General features: G+C 43.2%; 1 pseudogene; it reads left to right on the top strand.

The window, feature by feature from the left end:
• The first annotated feature begins 7,804 nt into the window (after positions 1-7,804).
• On the top strand, positions 7,805-8,628 carry LOC148755144 (mitotic spindle assembly checkpoint protein MAD2A pseudogene; annotated as a pseudogene).
• The last annotated feature ends 5,596 nt before the right edge of the window (positions 8,629-14,224 follow it).

Below are 14,224 nucleotides of genomic sequence, written 5' to 3'. Positions count from 1 at the left end.
CGGGAGGCATCTGTGGTCCTTAGCAGTCTCCACTGGGCGTCTTCCTGCCTTATGCTAAGGAGTGTATGCCTAGGTTCTTTTCCTAAACCAGGTCTCCATCTGAGTCTCTTAGGCAGGAAAGGTGGAGGGTCAAAGGTTCTTTATTAGTCTTGTTTCTTAGCAATCAGCTTAAGTCAATGTGCCCAAAGGCAAAACTTTTGGTCCTCTTCATTCCCATCTTTGAAACTAATAAAAGTTTCACATCCAGAAGTTAAATTGGTAGATTGTCCCATAGTTCATTGTTCTAATTACTCAGTGATAAGGTAATTTAAATTGTTGAATCTTATTGCATGATGCAGTGATGTAGATATACTCCCAAATTTCACCTTTTATTAGATATCTGATTACTTGTTTAGGTGGGGGAGGAAGAGACTTTTCTCTACCCTCAAGCTTCTTCTGGCTGATGTGATAATCAAATAGACATGAGACAGATTAGCAAGAGAATATTAGCAGATTTAATACATACACACGGGAACCCTGCACGCAGGAGAGAATCCGAGACCCCACATGCAGGAGAGGTAGGAAGATAGGAAACATGGGCAGACAAGGCTTCCTGAGCTAGGGATGAAGTAAGGTCCATTGGGGCTTGTAAGAGTCACTAGGGTAGTGACAAGAGCAGATGTTTCATGAATATCGAACCAAATCAGACGAAGATGGATGTTGACAGAGATTGAAGGAGAAGGTCAGAGACAGAAATTGATGGAGAATGTAAGGTGTGGGGTGCTGAGCTGCTGCCAGCCCACAGTTGACGACTGTGTGCATGGCCTATGGATTTGGGATCTCTGGAGGTGTCTTTGGCTGACTCTGCACTGTGTTCCCAGACTCCATTCTGAGCAGCCAGGAATCTCTTGTCAGATGTGACCTCAGAGGAAGGGAACATGGGGGAGAAGCAGAGCCGTGCCCTGGGCTGAGGAAGAGATTTTAAAAGGCCCGAGCACAGGCATCACATAGCTGTGTGTGTGGGGGGAGTCGTTGTCACAGGGATCTGGTGCTGCCTTTCCTCCCCTGAAGGGCCAGGCCACCACCTCCCTTCCCACCTGTCCCCATCCCCAGCTGCCTGCCCTGGTCCCACTCTAAAACCAGCCTAGGTGAGTGCATGGCAAGCTGGACCACTAGGTTATCTGCAGATTTTCTTCAAATACAATGACCGAGATTCCACCCAACGCTGCAAGGACTATTTGGATCACTGTGTTTATCCAGGACCCCATGTGTGCAAGCTCTACTGGCCCATGTGGGCCCATGTCAGCCTCAGTTCTGGGCTCAGAACTGTGTTATAATCAGTCCTCATTTTAACTATCTGTGAGATGGAGATAATAATCGTCTCTGCTGCATCTGGAAAATGGGAGCAGTGGGTGAGATGAGGCCTCTGAAGGGCCTGGAACTGGATTTATTTCTCAAGTAAGCTCAGTCCCAGGGGCCTGGATTCTCATAATGAGCAAGGAAACGCTCTTCTCTGCTGCCATCTTGTGTGAGGTTTAAGAATAACACCTGTTTGTCACCTGGAAAAGGTATTGTCTGCTTTCACCTTGCGTGCATCTAGGGAATAACACCTGAGTGAAGGTCAGGAAAGGCTCTTCATTCGAAAGTCTTTTGAGCCAATGTGTCAGACCCAGGGCTGTGCCCCAGGTGCCGTCATCTGTGCCCTGGGAGCTGCCCGCTGGAATGTAGAGTCCTGGAGGTGAAACCTGGCACTGGGCTTGGCACACCTGAATTAACTGCCTTCTACGCTGGCTCTTAACTATGCTGCCTTATGCCACCCTCCCCTCCCTGCTCCCAACCTTCCCCAGGGCCATTTTTGAATTCCCAGTGTGCTTAGAGAGCCTCTGTAAGTCACCACATCTGGGGGAGTGCGGTTCAAACCAAAGATTTATTTTGCATATAAGAGAGGCAGCCCAGGAGGACTAGACCAAAAGGAACCCAGGTCTGAGAGCCTAAAGCCTGGGTTATGGAAAGACCACAGGGAGGCCTGCATGGGGCAGACTGCAGCCCCCAGGAAGAGCTGGGGAGGCAGGCTGTGGTGGGATCCCAGGCTCTGGTCTGGGGACTGGGGCTGAAGGAGCCTTGGGGACTCCACTCCAGGTGCAGCATTTGCAGGGGAAGCTGAACACTAGGCTCCTGGGGCAGCTTTGCTGGAACAGCCTCCCCCCTGCACAGCTGTGGTAGCTGGACCTGTCCTGTGGGTTGGCGTAGAGTCCCTCAGCTTTTCCCTGGCATACGGTGTCTTGTCCAAGGCTGGTGCCACCCTCAGGTCCAGAGGTCTGGCCTGGTGTGGCAACTTCAGTCCTTGGGGATCTACGGGCTTATGTGGAAGACCTGGGAACACAGTGCAGAGTCAGCCAAGAATAGCCCAAGAGATCCCAAACACATAGGCCACACATCAGTCAGCAACCGTGGGCTGGCAGCAGCTCAGAACCCCACACCCCACCTCCCACATTCTCTGTCTTTTTCTGTCCTTGTCTGACCTTCTCCTTCAGTCTCTGTCAACACCCCTCTTTGTCTGACTAGGGACCTTACTTCATCCATAGTTCAGGATGTCTTATCTACCCACGTTCCCTTTCTTTCTCTCTCCCTCTCTTGCAATGTGGGGTCTCTGACTCTCCTGTGCACGGGGTTCCCATATATATGTATGAAATCTGCTGATTTTCTAATCTGTCTCATGTCTATTTGATAATTAGAGCAGCCAGAGGAAACTTGAGGGCAGACGAAAGTTTCTTCTTCCCCCATCTAAGCAAGTAATCATATATTTAACAAAAGGTGAGATTTGGGAGTAAGTATTTCCAGGACTGAATGATTAGATCAATGAAATATGGAACACTCTATCAATTTAACAGGATGTGGAACTGTTATTAAAGTTTCAAAGTCGGGAATGAAGAGGACCAAAAGTTTTGCCTTTGGGCATATTGACTTTAAGCTGGTCATTAGGAAACAAAAGACTCAGACACAGCCTTTGACCCTCCCCTTTTCCTGCCTTTGAGATTCAGATGGAAATACCTGGTTTAGGAGGGCAACTTGGCATAAACTCTTTATCAAAAGGCGGGAAGACGCCCAGTGGAGACTGCTGACCACCCTTCCCCCAGTCCCATTATTTTCTGGGTTGCTTAACAACAATGTACCTCCCCAGAGTGTGCCGCTCTTCCTAAATTACCTGCCAAGCACCAAATCTAACCTCGCTGCCTTTGGAATTTTCACGTGTATGTGAAATCCCCATGCGCATGTGTTAAAATTTGATTTTATCTTAATTTGATTCTATTAATTTGATGATTAGCTCAGCTAGAAAGAAGTTATTACCATAGGCGGAAAGCACAGGGCCACAAGGGGGGGGGGGCAGGAAAGGAAGGAAGATGTGAGAGGAAACAAATCAAATGCAATCACTCCTAAGAAAAGGTGCAGCTACAGCTAATTGTGATGGATTATAACACTATTAGCATTGCAGGCAGGGGAAAATCTCCAACCTTTGTGTCCCCAAGACAGTTCCTGAAGGAGTATTCAACAAAGACACGCCCTGAGAATGCGCTGGAAACGCCCAGAGATCACCCATGGTTCCACCCTTGAGTATTTCTCGCCCTCATTCAAATATAATCCTAAATTTTCTTTGTTCTGCCCTGTCGCTCTCCTCCTGGGCCTATGCACTCTTGCATATTTGGAAAATATTTTATTTCTTTTAATAAGTCCTTGGTCTGCTAGCCTCATGAGGCATTGTTCCTACATCTTGGAATGCCTTCCTGTGATGATACAAGTACTTGGTCTTCGCTAACACACAAGATGAGAGCAAAATAATTGTTTTTAAGCCCTCGCAGTTTTTGGGAGCCTGCCAGAATTATTGGGACATTGCTAGGTCCTGGACACCTCTGCAAATGGCGCTCAAGGACGTATACCGGCAGAGGTTAGTCTGCCTTCCCGGTCTGTTTCTGTGGGGTTTGGGCGAATTTAGAAGTGCTGTGAGTCCTTTTCCTCTTCTACATGTAGATTGGCAGGAAAACATGTTTTGTGAAGCCAGCTTCTCAGGAGTAGCGACTCACAGGTTTTCTTTATTGAGTCTGTCCTCTCAGAAGTGGTCATTTTTTTCTGTGTCTATGTGTCTTATGCCGTTTGTCATAAAAAGAAAAAAATGCCACAGGGACAGAAAGCCTTTTGCTTCCTTGGTTAAGCTATAAAAAGGCTTATTGGTTTGAGTAGCTATTAAAATCCTTTCATCAGTGGCCAGACTATGGTTCCTCTGAATTTGAAAGACTTCTAATTTTGAAAATGTGTTACAGAACTCTCGTGACAAACCGCAGTCTTATTGGAACCTAGAGAACGACCACATGTTTAATACAAACAGATACAAGGAAATTTAACTTTAGAATTAGTTTTTCAGCTTGTTGGGTCTTAAAAATGCTAATATCAACATTAGACTTAAAAAAGGCAGAAGGGAAAATCAAGAGTTGTGCAAATTTTTAAAAACTGTATGGCGATCTAAGATTATGAGAATTGGTATGTTGGAACAAGTTTTAAGGAAGGTAATAACTGATCAGAAACTTGACAAAAATGGAAGCTGATTTTTTTACTCTTATAGAAATTAGAGTCTTAGCATTTCCCCCAGGTCCTCTGCCAAGCAGATCAGAAATGTAAACACAGCCCACAACTGCCTGACGCCACAGAGCTAAACAAAGGAAAAGAAATTGCAAAAGGGGCACTTTAAATAATGGGCCTCCCTCATCCAGCCTGGCTCCCCTTTTCCTGCCTCCTTAAAGACTGTGCAGCAGAAATAAAACCCTGAGCACAACCCTCTTAGCAGTGGACAGGAAGACTCCATGCAGGAGCCTCACAAAACTTGACCTCCCACATGTGTTCAGCTTTCCCTGAATTACCTGTACATCTCCCATTTTTATATCTAAAATCTAAGAACCCACTCCCACCCTTGTCTAAAATGTCATATTTAACTGATTGCTCCAGTCTTTGGAAATTGCATGCTTGTGTGAATGTCAGTTGCGCGTGTATTACAATTCCTGGTCTCTGCAGTTGGGTAAAGTGAGAAGTCGTGCGAGTCCTTTCTTTTCTGAATTTAGATTGGCAGACAAATATTTGTGAATCAACTTTTTCACCTAGAGACTCTAGAGTTTCCTTTATTCTTTTCTCCCAGAGATGTTCATTTCTTTCTGTGTCTGTGTCTTATGTGTCCTTTGTTACAAGAAGGAACTAACATGGGAACAGAACACAGGCACAGGATCCCCTAAGTCTGTCCTTGGAGTCAGCCCCACAGGCTGGGGAGTTAAGCGGTTCTGTCAAGACCGGCGTCTGCGGAGACAAACTTTGTTGTGGGTCCCTCTGTAAAAATCTCTGTAGGTTTTTCTTTCCTTCTCGTTCTGTGTCCCGGGAGCTTGGCTTTGTGACCGAGGAAGCTAATCCTCTCCGGTCCCCACCATCGGCCAGGTGCACTTACTGCATTGCACCTTGTGGCCAGTGGGAGAAGCTGGGGTTCCCAGTGCGCCTCTGCCTGGCTGTGCCAGCTCCCAGGGGAGTGTGTCCTGAGGGGCCTCTGTCCATAAGGGGCATCTGTCCCCCCAGCCTTCCTTACCCTTTAGTGCTGGTCAGATTCCAGTCCAGTAGCACCTGCCCGTGTCCACGAATCAGTGGATTTGGGGCTGGAGGTGCCTCCCATTTTGTGGGAGACCTAAGACACCCTGTCCTCCCCACCATCCCTACTGCCTGTGTGACGAAGTTCTGTGCTTTCTCTGACTGTCTTTGGGGGTGACCCTTTGGCTCTGGGAGGGCTGTTCCCTCTGTACTCTGTGTGGAGGGGCCTCTGGCTTCCGGGCCTGAGCGGTAAAAAGCATGGTTGGTGTGTTTCACTGTTTAAACCTCACTGGCTACGTCCAGATGATGGATCCTTGGAATGGGGAAAAGCTTCTGAATTTAAATTGTGTTATAGAGCTCTTGTGACAACCAGCTGTTTTATTGGTAAACCATCTTGTGTGTTTTCTATGGTTATTACTAATTCTGTTAATTTGTGATCTCGGTGTGAAACCAGTTTGTGTTTCTCTGTGCTAAGACGTTTTTTAGCTCTGGATGATGTTACTAGTTTGTAATATTTGATTGGCTAGAATAAATTAAATGCTTATATAAATTAATAAATAAAATACAAACTAACCCAAATGCTTTTCAGGATAAGATGGTCTGGTGAAATATTTGATGTTAAAGCTGGTTTTATTTTGGTTTTATCACAGTCATGTCTTTGAAAGTTATTAACATAAAATACATACATATTTTTACTAGGTTTCTACAAATAATGTTGTTATCTGTGTTTCAAAATGTGCCAAGAAAATAGCTTTGGTAATAATTGATTTTGAAATCTCAAATTTGTAACTTACATAAAATAGATAAAATTACTTTAAAAATTAAAATAAAAGATATTTAGGCAAATTTTTAGCGATAATTATATTGTATATATACACTGAAAAGGGTTTCTAGGAGTCGTTGGTAAGTTGAATCTTTAAAGTTTTGTTTTCCAAATTAATGATGGATATGTACTGAATGTCTAGACCATTTCCAAATAAAAAATAATGAAACACTACGGAAGACAGATTTATCAACTTTTTGCTGTTTATTGTAGATGAACTAAATATATTGGTGTATTAGTAAACATGTCACGCCACATTAAATTTTTTGTGTGTGCTATGGTGAAATATATTTCTAGAATTTATTAATATGCTCATAATTGTGTCTCTCTAAAGAATCCTGGTGTTGCTGCACAATTACTTAATTTACACTGCTGATTAAGATGGACATTTGGATTGTTTAGGCCTCTGCTACTGTGAGCAGTGCTTCTGTGGATTCATGTATCATTTTCAGTGTTTGTTTGAACATCTGTTTTGAATTTTAGGGTGTCTATTTGTAGAAGTGTATTTGTTGAACCTCATGGGAATTTTTTATGGGGTGGAAATTCCAAACTAGTACACCGAGGCCACAGTATTTTACATTTTCAGAAGGAATATTTAAGGGTTCTAATACTGCACGTTGTTGCTGCCATTTGTTTTATTTCTCTTGATTATAGCCATTCTGTTTTGTGTGAAGGGGCTTCACACTGTGGCTTTGATTTACGGACGTTGAACATCTTACTGTGCCTGTTGACCATCTGTGTGTCTCATCTGGTGAAGCTTCTGTTCAGGTCACTTAAAAATTTCAGTTGTCTTTTTGTTTATGAGTTTTAAAAATTCTTTACTCTGGATAACAGAATATTCCTCAGGTATATAATGTCAGGTGTAGCTATGTTCTTCCAATTGATGGGCTGCCTCCGCTTTCTGGAGAGCTCCTTGTGATGCACGTATGCACTTTTATTTTGAGGATGTCCAATGTATCTATTTGTTGTTGTTGCTTTTATGCGGTGTGAGATCTAAGAAACCATTGCTAATCGAAGGTCATAGAAATGGATCTCCATGTTTTTCTTCGAGTTTATACTTTTACCTCCTATATTTAAGGGCTTCATCTATTTTCAGTTAATTTTAGTATGTGGTGTGAGGTTAGAGTCCAATTTCATTTCTCTTCATGTGGATGGCTAGTTGCCCAGCTTCAGTTCTTAGAAAGACCCTTCTTTACCCAATATGATGTTGTCTGCCCTTTATCAAAAATCAACAGACTCTAAATCTTTACACTTTTCTGTATGTAAGTGATGTACAATTAGAATAGTTTATGTTGGAAAAAAAGATCACTGGACTTAGATGACGGGGAGCTGCCGTAAGCCCTGCCATCACCCTGTGAGTGGGCTCGCCCATCTGTGGACCTGGCAATGGTCCTGCAGGTCTCCCCGGAGTGAGGCACCACCCTGCACGAGCACTGAAATCATGGCTGAGTTCTTATTTGACATCAACAACATGTTATATCTGCGTGGCATGTATCCACTTGAAAACTTTACTCTAGTGCAGAAATGTGGGCTCACTTTGACTTTAACTCAGAGCTCATGAAATACCTAAATAATGTGGGACAACTAACAGTTGGATTATACAAGAGTTCAGTTAAGAAAGTAGTGGCAGTCCTCTCAAATATTGAAAGGGTCCTTGAAAGATGATAATTTGATATTGTGACAAGACTGCCAAAGATGACAGTACACTCAGAGAAAAGGCTCAGAAAGCTCTCCAAGATGAAATCCTTTCTGTGATCAGACAGATCACAGCTACAGTGATATTCCTGTCATTGTCGGAAGTTTCTTGTTCCTTTGACCTCCTGATTTATACAAATATTAGGTTGCGCCTGAAAAATGGGAAGAGACAGGACCACAGTTGATCACCAATTGTGAGCAAGTCTGTCTTCCTGCCTCACTACCACAATCCACAGAGTAAATAGCATGGTGGCCCACAGAATCCCTGCTAATGACTGTAGATGAGAAGAGAACAATAACGTAATTCTCAAATGTGCTTCTCCTGAAACCAAGTCAACTGTAGTTTACATATTTTATTGCTTAACTGTTATGCGGGGGAGAACTTAACATACTTTCCTGGACCATGAATGATTTTTCCATTTTTGGGGGTATCAGTTTGACTTCCAGTGCTGTTGACACAATTTTTTGCAGTGTTCAAAAAAGGGACCCAGCATATTATTTGTCTTGTAATGTCAATTCCTTGAAGGTGGTAACTGTAGATAGAAAAATTTTGGTATAAAGCTAAATGCCTTCTCAAATCATACCTTTCTGTCAAGTAGCTTGACCCAGAATACAGGTAGGGAGTTATTTTAATATGAAACACAACAAAAGAAGTCTGAACACTCAGAATCTTTGTTCATGTCCTAAAATATCTGGTGATACATAAATAACAAAATATTGCTATCATGTCCTTTTGCCATTTATTTCATTTATATAGTAACCATACTGAAAAAATCTCCAATTGGGTTGTAATTTATATCAGTTACATTTACAAAACTAATATTTCTACTGCTTAAATTCTGGTAAAAGGGCACTCTTAAAAATATCTTTCTAGGGGTGGCTGGTTAGCTCAGCTCACTAGATTAGGTTATTAAGGTTATTTGCAGATTTTCCAGAATAGAATAACCAAGATTGCACCCAATGCTATAAGGACTGTTTGGATCACTCTGTTTGTCCAGGACCCTGTGTGTGCAAGCTATTCTGGCCCACGTTGGTAATTTCAGCCTCGGTTCGGACTCAGAACTGGGTTAGAATCAGTGTTAATTTTAAATACCTGTGAAAGGGAGATAATCATTGTTTCTGCCTCAATTGGAAAATAGGAGTAGTAGGTGAGATGGGACCTGTGAGGGCCTAAAACAGATTTATCTCAAAGAGAATGTAGTCCCAGGGGCCTGGATTCTCATTTTAAGGCTAGTGGGCAGGGAAATGCTCTCTGCTGCCATATGATGTGCATTTTGGAATTAACACCCTGTGCAGGTCACCGGGAAAAGTTATTCTCTGCTGCCATCTTGTGTGCATCTTGGGAATAACAGCTGAGTGGAGGTCAGGATAAGCTCTTCTTTCCAAAGGCTTCTGAGCCAAGGTGTCAGACCCAGGGCTGTGCCCCAGGTGCAGTCTTCTGTGTCCTGGGAGCTGCCCGCTGGAATGTGGAGTCCTGGAGGTGAAACCAAGCACAGGGCTTGGCACACTTGAATTAACTGCCTTCCTACCTGTCTCTTACCTATGCCGCCTTAGGCCACCCTCCCCTCTTGGCTCCCGAGCATCCCCAGGGCCGCTTTTGAATTAACAGTGCGCCTAGGCAGCCTCTGTAAGTCACCACATCTGCGAGCAGTGGGGTGCAAACCAAAGGTTTATTTTGCTTGTAAAAGAGGCAGCCCAGGAGGGCCAGACCAAAAGGAACCCAGGTCTGAGAGCTGAAAGGTTGGGTATGGAAAGACCACAGGGAGGCCAAACGAGTTCCGGGCTCGTGCTGCCTGCACTGCTCAGCCATTAGACCTACTAGGAGCTGGGTCACAGAATAAGCGTTTATGATCAGAGCTCCGGTGGTCTGAGAAGGCAGCCGGTTAACACCTCCAAAAACTTCCATAACATTCTCAGACCAGCCTGGCATATTTAAGGGGAAACCTCTGCGTTCTTCCAGAGGCCACCTGATGGTTCCAGGGGTCTGCATGGAGCCTTCCTTCTTGCGATGTTGTTCTCCAATGTGGTCACCAACCAGGGGCAGTGATGAGAGTAACCTGGAAGGAATGCTAGGCCATAAAAGATTGTGATCAGTAAGTACAGGGACACAAGTTTCAGGGTAATTATGTAAAGCAGGGAACCGGGCATCCTAAGCTCAGGAATTGGGGCAGGACATTTCAAGCCCAAACCGCAGGGAGGGGGGATCGGTCAATTGTTAAGCTCTAGAGCAGGGAGAGGCGAGGCCTATTTCATGGTGGTTCCAACCGGGCCCGGGTTTAAATTTCCCCATCTTATGTTCATTTTATTTATATAAAATCGGTAAGGTTAGAGTAGAAACAAATAACTATATTATAAAGACAGTTTTTAAATCCAGGGATACGGGTGACAAGGGCTCTCGCTACTTCCTGCTGAGAGGGCGTAGTCCCTGCCTCTGGCTAACAGAGAGTTCTCTGCTGTTCAGTTCCAGTGGGGAGGGGACTACAGAGGAAAGGTCCTCTGGTTATTACGTGGCTACTGGCCTGGCTTGTCATCCTCAGGAGGGACGATGGCCGTGCCTGGCAGACGGCCACCTGGAGATGAAACTGCTGTGTTTCAGACGACACAAACCTGTCTGTCTGAAGAGGAGCTGAAGGTCTTCAGCCGGCTCACAGGACAGGAGTGACCGTCTTCCTTCTGGGGGCGTCCTGTGGAGACTGAAATGAAACAGGCTTGATGCGAGGGAAGTGGACCCAGCCACTGACTCCCTGAAGCTCAACAACAGCTGTGGGGCTTGGGACAACTGCAAAGGGTCCCTTTCATTTCTGAGCTAACTGATCTGTTAGAGACTCCTCCCCTCCAGGCTTTCAGTGGTACTTGGCCTCCTGGCTTTCTGGGGCTATAATATGTAGAGGGGTTGGCCTGGGGGAGGTACTGGTCCCCCGTATTTCCTAAGCGTCTGCTGAACCTCTCCCAAGTTAACACAGGACGTAAAAGAATTGAGGTCACAATCTAAAGCAACGGGCAGGCCTAGAGGTCTGCTCAGAAAACTTCCAGAGCCCTTTTTAAGTCTGATTCGTTCATTTTATATTTTCTCTCAGGTATAGACCATTGGTAAGGAACAGGCTGAGTAAAATGAGCCCAAGTCTAGGGGCTGTTTTTATCTTTATAACCAAGCAGATTTTAGAGGAAGAAATGGGTCTAGAGTGAGCAGTCAAGACAGAGTAAATGGCTCCCATATCAATCGGGGAATTAACAGGCTTACCTGCCACGGCAAGGGTCACCGGCAGTTCCTCCTCTGTGATGAGCATGAGCTCTTTCTTCTGAGGAGCCACTGGACACTTTAGGCCCCTCAGTCAATTACAGCCATTTGCAGGGAAGGAGTTGGTCCCTGTTCCCTTCAGAACAGGACAATCCCTCCTCCAGTGCCCTTCAGTTTGCACAGTGGGCATGGCTGCTTTGCAGGATTCTAGCACGCCTTACCCCAGTGGCCTGGGCTTCCATGTCCAAAGCAGGCTCTTTTTCCTTTCTGGGGCTGCCTGGGTGGCCCTGAGGTCGCCCTGGCCTTGGTCTGTCTATTAACCGCAGCCAAAAATCTGGCCTGCCTCTGGCCTCATCTATAGTGTCAGTGTTCCTTTCTCTCCTCCTTTTCCCTGTCGCGGTTGTTAAAGACATTTAAACAAATCCCCTGTCCTTCTTTTAGGATCTGTGCCTCTATCAGGAATGTAACAGTGGACCAGAACCATTGTATTACCTTGCCAGGTTAGGAAAACAAGCTTCTTATATTGGCCTACATGTGACACCGAGGAGAACACGTGAACTGCAGCAGTTCTGAAATACAGAAGTTTACATACCTATTAGCAAAAGTCAGTTCTTAGATTTATTTTTCCTCAGTAACTGAAGATCTAATTAAGACCATATAATACATAGAAAATTAATTTAATGACACATATAATCTTTGCTTTTCAGACAGAAAGCTTTTCTATAATATCATTAGCATACCACTATTCTAACAAACTATGTTTTATTTATGAGAGAGAAAATTTACCTAATTTTGTGCCAGCTTACTTTTGATACTTAAATTTATTTAAGTCACATTTACTTTAACCATATATAAAATTTCTTCAAGATTTTCCTCACAAACCTTCTACAACTTCCCAATCCCTCTTGGTTTGTCTCCTCTCACTCATTCAGAAATAATCATCCTTAGGACAAACTCCTTTCTTTTCTTTCAAAAATGTATTTTTATATCCTATGCGTTTCTTGAAAACATACATCATTTCCTTATATAGTAATGAAAATCTATAACCTTCAGAGCCTTAATTTTTACTGACAACTAAAAGCAAGTATCCAATATTTCCATGCATAAACACATCTTGCAACCTTTAGAACTATAGGTTTTTGTTAGCAATATATCTACCAATTTTTAAAAATTATATTTTAAAGAAAATTAAAAACCACATTTACTGACATCGTTAGGTTTCAGATTTCATGTGACAAGAAACCAAAAAGTAGGTGAACTCAGATTCATCCAATAATTAATATTGCAGCATTTTGTTATTTAGAAATACCTAGATATTCAATAGTTTTTATCATTTAACACAACTTAGTAAAATTGATATTTTTTTTTTTAGGTTTTTTTTTTGTTTTTTATTTGGGAATATTGGGGAACAGTGTTTTTTTCCTGGACCCACCAGCTACAAGTCAAGTAATTTTCAATCCAGTTGTGGAGGACGCAGCTCACTGGCCCACGGGGGAATCACACCAGCGACCGACCTTGTTGCTATGAGCACTGCGCTCCAACCACTGAACAAGCCAGTCGCCCAGAACTGAAATCTTAAGTTACCAACAGATGCTGAGAAACCTCCTCCAAGCATCCACACTATATTATTACTGAAAAGTTTTATCTGTTAACATATTATAAGTTCTTAACTCCAGAAGTTTTCAAAGGTAAGTATTACCCAAACTATTTTTTGACAAATTTTGTGACTGAGATAACATGAATTTATTTTTGTAAACCTAGGCAAAAGATACCATATTTAATGTTAATAACATTAAAAAAAACATATTTAACTAAAAGTTAAACTAGCCTTAGTATCAAATATTTTCTTAAATCACCTGATCATGAAAAGTACTTGAGTTAGTTTTTATTATTTAAATTTATAAGTGCTTAATCCTTTTTTAAGCCAATCAATTATAAACTGGCAATACATCCGGAGGCAATAACATTATATATGAAATATACAAACACACGTATTGCAGACCTTATACACGTAAACAGGGTCCTAAGATCTTACAGTTACCCCCAAAATGTCAAAGAGGATGGAACAAGGAGTGGGAGGTCTGGCTTGAGAATTTGCCGCTTGGTTTTAAAAGTGTCTTTTGTTTCCTTCAGTTACCTCAGCCTCAGCATTCCTGTTCATTAGTGGATTAGGAGATGGGTGGAGTCCCCTTTTTGCTGAACTATCACTTTAGTTCCATTTTTTTCAGAGTCTGTCATAAAGGCTTATACATAAGGAATTTCACCCTATTTCTCAGACCTCTAACAGAACAATTCCAGTTGCAAAATAGTATAATAATTTAATGAACTATCGAGCAACCAGCATTCTCCAGAATCTAATGTATACATTGGCCAAACAGCACTGTAATAGAACATTAATGTCTTTTTGGTCAACGGCTTATAGCTGTACTTTTGCGAATGTCCTAATATTGTACCCAATGGGCTCCCAGCTGGGATTGAAACCTTAGATCCCATGTTTGAGCTTGAACAAATACAGCTACACTTGACACACACACACACACACACACTCACACACACACACATACACACACACAGACAGATCCAAGTATTTCCTGAATCAGTCAGACAAAACCAGAAAAACTAACTTTGGATCCGAATACCAAAACCAAAACCTGGCCAAGCACCAAATTGGGATGCGACGTCATCTTAATGCATATACATGGTCCGTTGACCATCAGACAATCGGCCAGTGAGCGAATACTGAAAACCAAGTGTGGCCCTAAGGCCACCCAATGCCCAAAGACTGAAACCAAGCATGGTGGCTTTCACAGTGCAGACAACATGTGTGCTTCCCAGACCAGAGCAAGCCTGCAACCAGAGCCCCTTACTGGTGG

The sequence above is a fragment of the Rhinolophus sinicus genome, chromosome 15, assembly GCF_057876585.1.
Source record: "Rhinolophus sinicus isolate RSI-liver-muscle chromosome 15, RSI-T2T, whole genome shotgun sequence".
NCBI lineage: Eukaryota > Metazoa > Chordata > Mammalia > Chiroptera > Rhinolophidae > Rhinolophus > Rhinolophus sinicus.
This window is presented reverse-complemented; position numbering and strand designations above follow the sequence as displayed.